Below are 10,387 nucleotides of genomic sequence, written 5' to 3'. Positions count from 1 at the left end.
CCTTAGATTCACAGTTAATTATTCGTAGGAAACAGGTAACCATTGGAAGTGACCCTTCCCAATGGTTATCTCATGGCCGTATATTCCAAACAATCAGCACTTTTGTTGGGCCCCACTTTTTGCACTGGCGATGAAGGTAGGGATGTCAACTGATCATATATCCCATCCAATTAATTGGATTTGGTTAAGAAAATTGAATCCGATTAAGACAGTTTATAACCAAATCTGACGGATGTCACAATCTGATTAAATGTATTTTTCAGATTCGGTATTAGCTCTTCTCATTCGAAATAGAAATAGAATTTGAATCTGAATCCAATTAGCAATATCCGCTTAGTTAGACTTGGTATTAGCTACGTCTGAGCCGAACTTGAACTGTTTACATCCCTACTCGAAGGCCATCGACAGTGGTGATTTCAAAACACAAAAATTGTGGTTTTATTGTATTAAGACAGATGCTAGCAATGGTTTCAAAAATTCACATTTATCTACATTAATTATAAAATATGTTGCTTAATTTAGTTTTTTTTCTTTTGGTTCACTTTCTTTGTTTTTTATAAGACGGCGTATCTTTATTTCCCTTCTGTTTAGAAGCCCACAAAAAAGGAGCACCGTCAAAATACTGGATAAAAAGAGAGAAAACAAACAAGAAAAGGAAGAAAGCGCGTCCCTGTGAGACCAGACGGATTGGAATCAAAGCGGATAGCGATGAATAAAGTGATTTGGGATTTCGAATTTGGAGAATGTCTCACATTAATAATCGTATAGTCGTCTTCATAAGAAAAATAAAATCAAAGAGCTGCCCATCGATTTCTATGAAAATAAAAGGAAAAAAGCGGTCTTCACTCAAGTGGAAAGAGCAGCTAGTGCACGTCACCTTGTGTTGGAACGTTGCAGATTCAAAACCCTGGTATAATTGCATAACTGGTAGGGGGTCTGCCCAATGCCAGCTTGCCTTTAAAAAAATAAAATAAAAAGTGGGAGCAACTTATGATTGTTGCCAAGTTTGACGGAAAGTCACAAAGTCCAAAATCCACAGGTGGCATCCCTGGAGGCAATATCGAAGCTGACTGAAATCCCCAGTAGACAAAGGTTTTACAAACAAATGGCCAGCCAATGTGCCGTCGGTAAGGTTAAACTAAAAAAATTAATTTTCCAAAAGACAAGTAAATGAAAGCATTCAACGTGTCTGAAAAAAAAAAAAAAACATTCAACTTGTATCGCAAGGTTGGGAAACTGCTGATGGCTCTAATGAAACCAATAAACGGTATAAAAGTTAGTTTCCTTATTACTTTTTTTCTCCTCGTTTTAGTTTAATCAGCTATCATGATTAAGGCTTTCCATAATGGACTCTTCCACAGTTTATTTCCTACAGTTGAAGCAAAGAAATAAGATCTCATTTTCAACAACATTAAAATGGTTCGGTCCTAGCATTTAAGTTACGTCCATCAGAATGAGTCGTTTTCTAAAGGTGTAGGTCCGGTTGCTGTTATTTACTTCACAGAAACTGACTTATTGTCTGTGCTCCTGACGTATAAGCGTTGTTTCATAATAATTCTCGTGGTCGTATATAACAAAACCAAAGTAAATGCGCCTTGATTTCACCGAGACAACAACTTCATCTTTCACCACAAGATAATTCATGGCATTTACTATTCAGGCCAGGTGACTTGTGCACAACCAAGGCATTAATTATCTTTCTATGCTTTGACATGGCTGATTCGAGCTCCAAGTTTTCTTTATAAAAGAAGAATATCATGTTTTCTGCATGCCATGATCAGTATGTTTTACTATTTGAATTTATGATTCAAGGGAAAGCAGTGAACTAGCTAGCCCCAAAAGAAACTAATAATTACTAGTTGCCCCACGCCACCTAATACTGATCGCTTAACATTTGCTCCTCTTTTACCAGCGGAAACACTGAACCTCCCTTGCGGGTGTAAACGAAAAAGCTTTCGTATTTTTTGACCGGTACGGATGCGATTAAATGAATAGAAATGAAGGCAGGTAGATAGACAGTAGGGGAAAGGCAGTACTTTTCTTTTCTAACTCAGTTTTTACTCCTCCTCTTGTAATTTCCGTGGGAGGGTCTACTCCACAGTAGAGACGAAAAATTAGTCTGTCAAGAAAGCATTAAGGTAGGTAGCATGAAAAAAAGGGGTAGGAAGAGAGAAGATTGTACCAAAATCTCTCTCTCTCTCTCTCTCTCTCTCTCTGACAGATTGCCCACTGTATGGCGTAAGCTTGATGCCTGGTAGTGCAAGCAAAGCAAGCAAACCCACTTTTTATCCCGAGCGTAAAACTATTTGTCCTCCCCTCTGTCTGTAAAATCTGCTTTTTTCTCCCTCCAGGCCCTTTTGCGTGCTCTCTCTCTCTCTCTCTCTCGCTCTCTCTCTCTCTCTCTCTCGTTCATAGCTCTTAAACCGTCTTTGAAAACACTCATTACCAAAGGGAGTTGGAGGAAGAGGCAGCTAATAGGCATTCATGTCAAAAATCACTCGTGCGCCATGAGAGGGAGATCAGTTCTCTTGTCACTGCAGGCCTCAATGAGAGCTGTCCGTTTCTTTGTCTAATCCGTGTCTTTTATGTGTGTGTGTGTGTGTGTGTGGTGCACGCGTATCACTGTTTCCGCTTTATCACCCATTTTCTTTTATGATTGCCTCCGGCACTTGCGCGGAAAACTTGTTGATCTCCCATCGCTAGCTTCTCTAGTGCAATTTCCTGCAACTTTGTATTCCACATCGCTTGCAGTCGTCCGTAATGCCACAATTACTTCTATTAAGTAGAAATAGAAGAGGAGATATTCAACCCCAATTTGTTAATTTCTTGTCCTAAATTTCATGGTCTTCAGTGCGAAACACCACAATGCTAGTGCTGCTCTTTTTCTTCAGGAAAATTGAGATCCAGGTAGACTGTTTAATTAGTAAGCATCTCAATCCGGTTACTTTGATATCCAACTTCAATTCTCGTTTTTTCCTCTTTAAAGTTTTAAACAACGGCACAAGGAACGGAGTCCCACTTTTAGTATCACCGACTGTGAATCGCTTTCTCAAATGTTCTGATCACTCCTTCCAAGAATGGACGTCAACCGAATGGCAGTAATCAACTTCATTGGACTTCGTTTGTTTTTCCTCTCTTCTCCTCTTTTGGGACTAAAAAGAATCTGTACCTTTTTTCTGGGTTTGTACGTTAGTGTCTTAAACTAGTCTGTTGACAGTGTCATTCCTAAGCCAGACTTGGGTTAGTTTTCCTCCCGATCGAGTCATAGACACTCCCCACATCAAGGAGACCACAATTCGGCCTTGTTTTCTTGGCTGGTCAGAATTATGGAGCTGTCTGGTCATGGTGGGGAGATTCCAATCCCGATTAGCAGCAGCAACAACTATGGCTGTGGTCATCATATTGTGGCCCATGGTTCTCCTCCAAACCATATGATGCCAACAGCCGCTCTGCCTGCACCCTCCTCAAACGGCAGCAGCCACGATGACCCACCACCGCCAGTACCCTACGGCAACTACAAGAAGGTGGTGGTCAAATATAGGGAGTGCCTCAAGAACCATGCAGCAGCCATGGGAGGCAACGCCACTGATGGTTGCGGGGAATTCATGGCCGCTGGCGCGGAGGGCACCCTCGATGCTCTCAAGTGCTCTGCTTGCAATTGCCACAGAAACTTCCACAGGAAAGACATGGAAGGCGATCACCCTCCTTCATGCGTCGATGGTTACCACCATCTCAAGGAGGCCGACAGGAAGGTGGGCAAGGGTGTACTCATCTCCACCTCCCAAGCATATGGGTACCCCACGATACAAAGGCCACCGCCACCGATGATAATGCCCTACAACCTAGGGCCGGGGGTGGCACCCTCGGAGTACTCTGATGAACAGGAAGGCGGTGGGGCTCTTTCTGGGCATCCCCTACTCATGAGGAAGAGGTTCAGGACAAAGTTTACTCAAGAGCAGAAGGACAAGATGTTGAACTTTGCGGAGAAGGCCGGCTGGACGATACAGAAGCAGGAGGAAGCAGTGGTTCAGCAATTCTGCCAAGAGATTGGAGTCAAGAGGAGGGTGCTCAAAGTCTGGATGCACAATAACAAGCACAATCTGGCCAAGAAGAACTCCTCATCAACAAGCCCTGTATGATCACAAATCGATCAGAAGTTGCTTTTTCAAACACCTACCTCTATTTGTTTCCTTCTTTCTTTCCGTTGTTTTTCTTTGACTAGGGTTTGCTTTGTGGCCTGGAGTCCATTGTCAATCTAATGCAAGGTAAACATTTTCAGATAACCTTTTTTTTCCTTTGTTTTTTTTTTTTAGGTTTGATGGAGGTTAGCTAGAGTTTTCTGTCTGCGTTTCTTTCTTCATCCTTCTCTCTCTTCAGCTATGTAGTGTAGTCCCTGAATTGTTTGGATTCTGGGTTTTTATCTCTAAGGTACTAATCATCCTTTATCATTAGTTTAGTGACGCTTTTGGAATTAATAACTCTTACAAATTGGTGCTTCTAGTTTCTCTACCTATCTAAAGTTGCAAACTTGGATTAATCCAACTTTCTATGCACTCAATGGCAATTCATGGGCACTCCGTGCTATTAAAATTCAAAATCGCAGTTCCATTTGCCAAGCAGCTAATCAGGAGATCAAGTAAAGATTATTAGAAGGTAACAATTTCTTCGGGGAAGATGGTATCACATTTCAGGGAAAGGTCTGTAGCTAGCCACGGGATTTTGCTCATGGTTTACAGAACAGTTGCAGCGTCGACGGCGCGCAACTTTTTGGTGATTTCAGTGGGTGCTGTGAGGCAAAAATAAAATGCACGTTTATGTACCGCTTCTCACGCTCCATCATTCCGATATTTTCACTAAGCCATTCTTGTAAGTGGTTTAATGGTACCATAAATACGTTTTAATCCTCGTTACTGTACTCTCGGACATTCATTTGTTAATTAATTAGTAGCTTCCCGATGCGTGGAAAATTCATCCTGGAACAGTCAGCGAGCAATTAATTACCATATGCAGGAGGTCCTGGCTAGTATTTAGCATGGACCATGAACCAACCAAACATGGTTGTGGAGACCCACCGCTGCTGCCGGTTTGAAATTTGTATATATGGGCAGTCATCAGGATGAAAGGGGCGAACCCACTAACTCTATGTTAACAAATTGATTTGGTCGTTCGGCACCGCGGTTAATTTGGTCTCTGTTCTTTTTATTCATAACTGCAGATTGTGTGCGTGCCTGCGTGTGTGTGTGTGTTAAGTCTTGTTCATTCAATTTGAATGATCAAAGAACCCCCACTGTGGGGCTCCTTCTGCCAGTGTTCATCAAGATCCTACTGTAATGACGAGGAAGGGTCACGCCCATACTCGCAGCTTCCCATTTCAAGTGAAGTGGTCATGTCACCCACCATCGTAGCCATCATGGTTATCCTTTTACGGATCTTATTTTTTTCTCTACTCGACTCAACTCAACACTTTTCTGCTAAAATTTAGAGAATCCCTGCATTGGAAATTTTTGCTTCTTTCCAACCAACAATCATAGCCATTGAGAAATAAAAACTCTGACATGTTTAAACCGGGTTAGGTCCGCGTAGAAATTATTACTCTATAGCATGTGCAGAAGGGGGCACGCGCATTGATATCTTAGGATTTTAAAACCATTATTTACTAGGGTCAGGTGGTGATTAATTAGCAATTTCGTAAACCCTTTTTAGGCTTGGGATACCTAGGACAACTATGAAGGAAGACATTGAGCACTAATTGATGCTTCCATAATGTGATAATGCTCTTTTTTTTTTATATCCAACTTATAGACATCCGTAATTGATTAGGTACTGCTCAAAATTAGGGTGGAAGTGGAGTTTAACGACCTTGAATTGTTTTTCTGTAAACTAGCTCCAGGACCAAATCAGTCCTGGAATACTTTTCTTCCCTTCTCGAACAAGGCGCCCACCACTCAGTCGAGGACTTGAAGCATTATCATACCTCTTGTTAGCTTGAAAGCCCAGGATTGTCCTGGTATCAACATCAATAAGGTAATCATGCTTATTTTATTTTATTTAAAAAGGCCTAAAGCAACCTTGCTTCTTCCGCCCAATGTCTTGGATATTTAAGTAGAGATTAGGGGAAAGGCATCAAAGCAGGCCTCATTTTCTGTAAGCAATGGAACTTACTGCAAGTTGCTCATTAATGATGCGGCTAGGATATAAATTCTTAAGCCACCACCAGTCCCACAGCTACTGAATACAGACCTTTCACTTTGTCTAAACATCCAATCAAGGAACGCCAAGGCACCTTGATCTCCATGATGCTTCACACTTGGAGGAATCTTGATTTGTGATATGCCATAATTAATTCATCACATACTTTCTCTTGCTTTTCTAGTAGCCAGGTCCATCAACACTTAGCAGTCGGTTCCTAGCGTAGAGAGAGAAGTTGGAAATTGTGTTCCTAAGGACGTTTGGATGATTACCTTACAGATGCTGAAGGAATTTCAGAGGGACTGTAACAGGCTCTGATAATAAGAAGACTGTCATATCTTCTTCACTTGCCCTTTTTTATATGCAAGCTTTTGTATCAAACATGATGTGAAGTCGATAGCTCGCTTGACAAAAGAAATACCTGGCTGGTCACTTAAGGGGACCTTACGATTGGGGACTTGATGGACAGAAGAGAATGACCTTTACGTTGATAAATGTGACTGTGTGGTCGGAGATGTATGGCATATTTATGAATTCTTTTTTAGTTGTTAAGTGATAGCATGCCATTTTTATTGGGGTCCGGTCTACTTGTAAATAGAAGGCAATTGAGTAGTATTTTAGGGCCTCTCTTGACATGTATTGGATCCAAAACCCAAATAAAAGGGTATTAGGCCATGGGTGTATTCAGTGGGGTGAGTTATCTTATTTTGGGTGTTTTTGTATGGAGTCGGTCTTGTAAATCTCCTCACATCTTTGTATTTGGATTCATAGATCCATAGACGGTGTATGGTTACATGAGGATTAGTGAGGACAATTTGATCTTTTCAGTTGCATGGGCTCTCTCTATATATACTTAATGAGAATTCTCTTTGGCATCTTTAGTTCTAGAGTAGGAATTGGCTCTTGCCTTCTTGACTTTAGGCTCATTAGAGATAACCCCTCTAGTGAGAATTCCCGCTTTATTTTTTCTCACATCCACTGTAGCCTAGGGGTGGGCATCGGTCTAGCTCGGGCCCGTTTAGAGCTCAGCCCGGCCTAGACCCGTTTAGAGCTCAGCCCGGCCCGGGCCCGTTTAGAGCTCGGTCCGGAGATGGCCCAATTCTTAACAGGCTCGAGTTTGAATAACAGCCCATGACCCCGTCCATTGGCCCAATAGGCCAATGTGAAGCAGGCCGAGGCCGGCTCGACCCGACCTAAACTCATTTGTAGGTTATTTTTAATAAAATTAATAAATTTATTTTTAGAATACTAAAAAAAAAATTAAATAAAAAAACATAAAATTCAAAATTCGACATCTGATAATGCTAGAAGTATCCAAATCAAAAGTTCATAACAATATTTCGTCCATGGCATAGCATTTGAACTAATAAATCAACACGATTTTGACATGATATGGCACGTTGCTCACCAATGTTTCGATAATATCTCTCTCTATGCCTTGTTAAATAGATTTAATCATGCTCAAGTCTGCCCGTAGTCATTTCCACTTGCTCCATCTTGACTTGAGAATAGGCTCATTAGAGATAACCTCTATAGTGACAATTTTTTTTATCTGCTTTATTTTTTCTCAAATTCACCATAGCCTAGGGGTGGTCATCAGCCCGGCCCAGCCTGGCCCAAAGATGGCCCGATTCTTAAGGAGCTCGGGTTTGAAGAACAGTCCATGACCCGGCCCACTGGGCCAATGTGAAGCGGGTCGGGCCAGCTCGACCCAACCCAAACCCATTTTTAAGTTATTTTTTAATAAAATTAATAAATTTACTTTTAGGATGCCAAAAAAAACTGAATTAAATAAAAAATATAGAATTCAAAATTTCACATATGATAATGTTCAAAGTATCCAAATCAAAAGTTCAAAACAATATTTCGTCCATGGCATAGCATTTGAATTTTGAACTAATAAATTAACATCATTTTGACATGATATGACACAACCAAAGAAACATCACTCTTTGCTCACCGACATTTTGATATTATCTCTCTCTCTCTCTCTCTCTCTCTCTCTCTCTCTCGTTCAATAGACTTACTCATGCTCAAGTATGCCCGCAGCCATCCATCGGTGCTCTGGCCTATGGTTCTTGGTTACTTGGTTCTTGGTTACTTGATGGAAGACTTGCAGTTTGCACGGTGAAGGTGATGGAGAAAAAAATTTAGAAAATCTAATTCCTAAATAAACTCAGTCCCATAAAATTATCTTTCTCTTTCTTCTAAAATTAGTGCAATTAATTAGGTAAACAGTAAATAATTAACAAGTTCCCATGTACCCAACTAATTATCTTTCTAGTTTTCATAAAATTAATGCAATTAATTAGGTAAATAATAATAGTTACCAAGTTACTATGCAATTAATTAATTTTAAAAAAATGTATTATTAAAATTTTAATAAATAGCTCAGGCCCCGTAGCCTGCAGTCTTACTCAGACCAGACCATGTATATAACATGTCAGGTTTCGGGCCGGTAGCTAACGGGCTCAAGCCTAAAACCTTGACCCAAATCTGACCCATGGCGGATCAGGTCAGCTTGGCCCATCGGTCTGGCCAGCCCGTTGCCCACCCCTGACATAGCCAACTCCCTTCTCTCCCATTTTCACTCATAATTCTCTCGTCCACTCCATGATCGGCTACCATTTCTCGCATCAGAGCATGGTTATCTATTTTATATTAAAATCCAAAAAAATTGTGTAAGTAAACATGTTCTTCAATTGGCGTGAAAACTGATGTAGCCAATTGGGCGATTTTCAAGTTCAACGTGAAAATCGGCTCAATAACGTGTGGATCAGCACATTGAGCATGGGATTTGCTGCAAATCAACCATCAGACTGTGAATTGATGTTGATCTGCTTAAGATCATGGGGATAAGATCATATCTAAAGCAAATTCGATAGATCAGGTGGTGTAGAAGTCTAAACATGTAGAACTTCTATAGTTCGTAAATCGTGTGAGATTGGTCTTATCAATTTCATTTTCACATTAAAAGCGTATTGGGTTGCTTGGATTTGCTTTATTCTAGCATCAAATCATGCCATGGATTTGGATGGTTGAATGCTTTGATGAATTTATAGAATCATGAATTTCTCTCTTAATGTGAAAATAGGTGTTCACATGAATTTAGATGCTTGATTTTGATGAATGATTGCTATCTCATGTTGATTCTCTTATGGATCTGATTTTTCTAAGCATGGATGGATGTTTTGATGCCATTGGATTTATAGTTGAGTGATGATTTAGTGTGTTTACTTTGGGAAAGTACTTGAATTGGACAAAAAATTATGTCAGTTATTTTTCTTTTTCCGGCAAGAATTGGGGTTTATTGGTAGATCCATGTAATTTGGGTTTCTCTCTTGCCCTGCAGAGGGTCAGATCTAGCCTTTGTGGTGTTGATCCCACTGGGGGTAGTGTGGATGGAGGAGCGATCTGGTGCGAATTTTCGATTATTGGTTACTAAAATCCAACAAGAAACACAGAAAATCTTGTTTCTGCAGAAAGTTGAAGAAAACACACCAGATTGTTTCGGCTTCTGGGATTTACTGGAAGATCATTGAGGCTACAAATTGGGGTATATCTTTTACACATTCTAAAGTTCAGTTTAGGATTTCATTTTACCTCAATTGAATTTTTGTTTTGCCTCAAGGACCTTCGCAAAGTCCGCAAAAATTCAGACTAGATTTTTGTTCATGTTCTGAAAAAAAATTGTTGCTCCGACTTCAAAAAATCTGTTTGGAAGGGTTTTTTGTTGAGAATAATTCTGCAAATAATTTTTCTGAATTCTTTCAAATGACAAGATATTTCTAGAATCTTGAATTGATGCAATTGAAGTTGTAACTATTCAAATATAGCTATTTTTTGTAGTTACTCTATTTCTATACTATGCTTTAGAACTGTAACAGGGCAAAAGAAACATGAAATCACCTTCTCGCCTAATTTCTAACCTCGTATCCTCCAGATTTTTTTGTACACACTAGCTTTATATGTCCCTTAATCCTTTTTACCTTACACCAAAATTCATTCTCAATCTTAACTTATAGCCATTTTACCAAACCCCTGATTACTGTTACTGTAAAAACCCAATTTGTCACATAACATACCCTCATACTATAGCTACTTTGACCTACATAAACCTCACCTAAGATCACAAAAAAAATCCCAAAACCTAAACACACCTACCACTAAGACCAAACTCAAAATTGGCCTTAACCTT

At 40.1% G+C, this 10,387-nt stretch overlaps 1 pseudogene across 1 annotated transcript; it reads left to right on the top strand.

The window, feature by feature from the left end:
- Positions 1-2,341: 2,341 nt before the first annotated feature.
- LOC149847607 (zinc-finger homeodomain protein 2 pseudogene) lies at positions 2,342-4,475 on the top strand (annotated as a pseudogene). The gene has a single exon (XR_016430631.1). The product of XR_016430631.1 is annotated as a zinc-finger homeodomain protein 2 pseudogene (transcript).
- The last annotated feature ends 5,912 nt before the right edge of the window (positions 4,476-10,387 follow it).

This window comes from Nuphar pumila, chromosome 2, assembly GCF_984573655.1.
Source record: "Nuphar pumila chromosome 2, dmNupPumi1.hap1.1, whole genome shotgun sequence".
NCBI classification, from domain to species: domain Eukaryota; kingdom Viridiplantae; phylum Streptophyta; class Magnoliopsida; order Nymphaeales; family Nymphaeaceae; genus Nuphar; species Nuphar pumila.
Note: the sequence above shows the minus strand (reverse complement) of the source record. Positions and strands in the feature narration are given on the sequence as shown.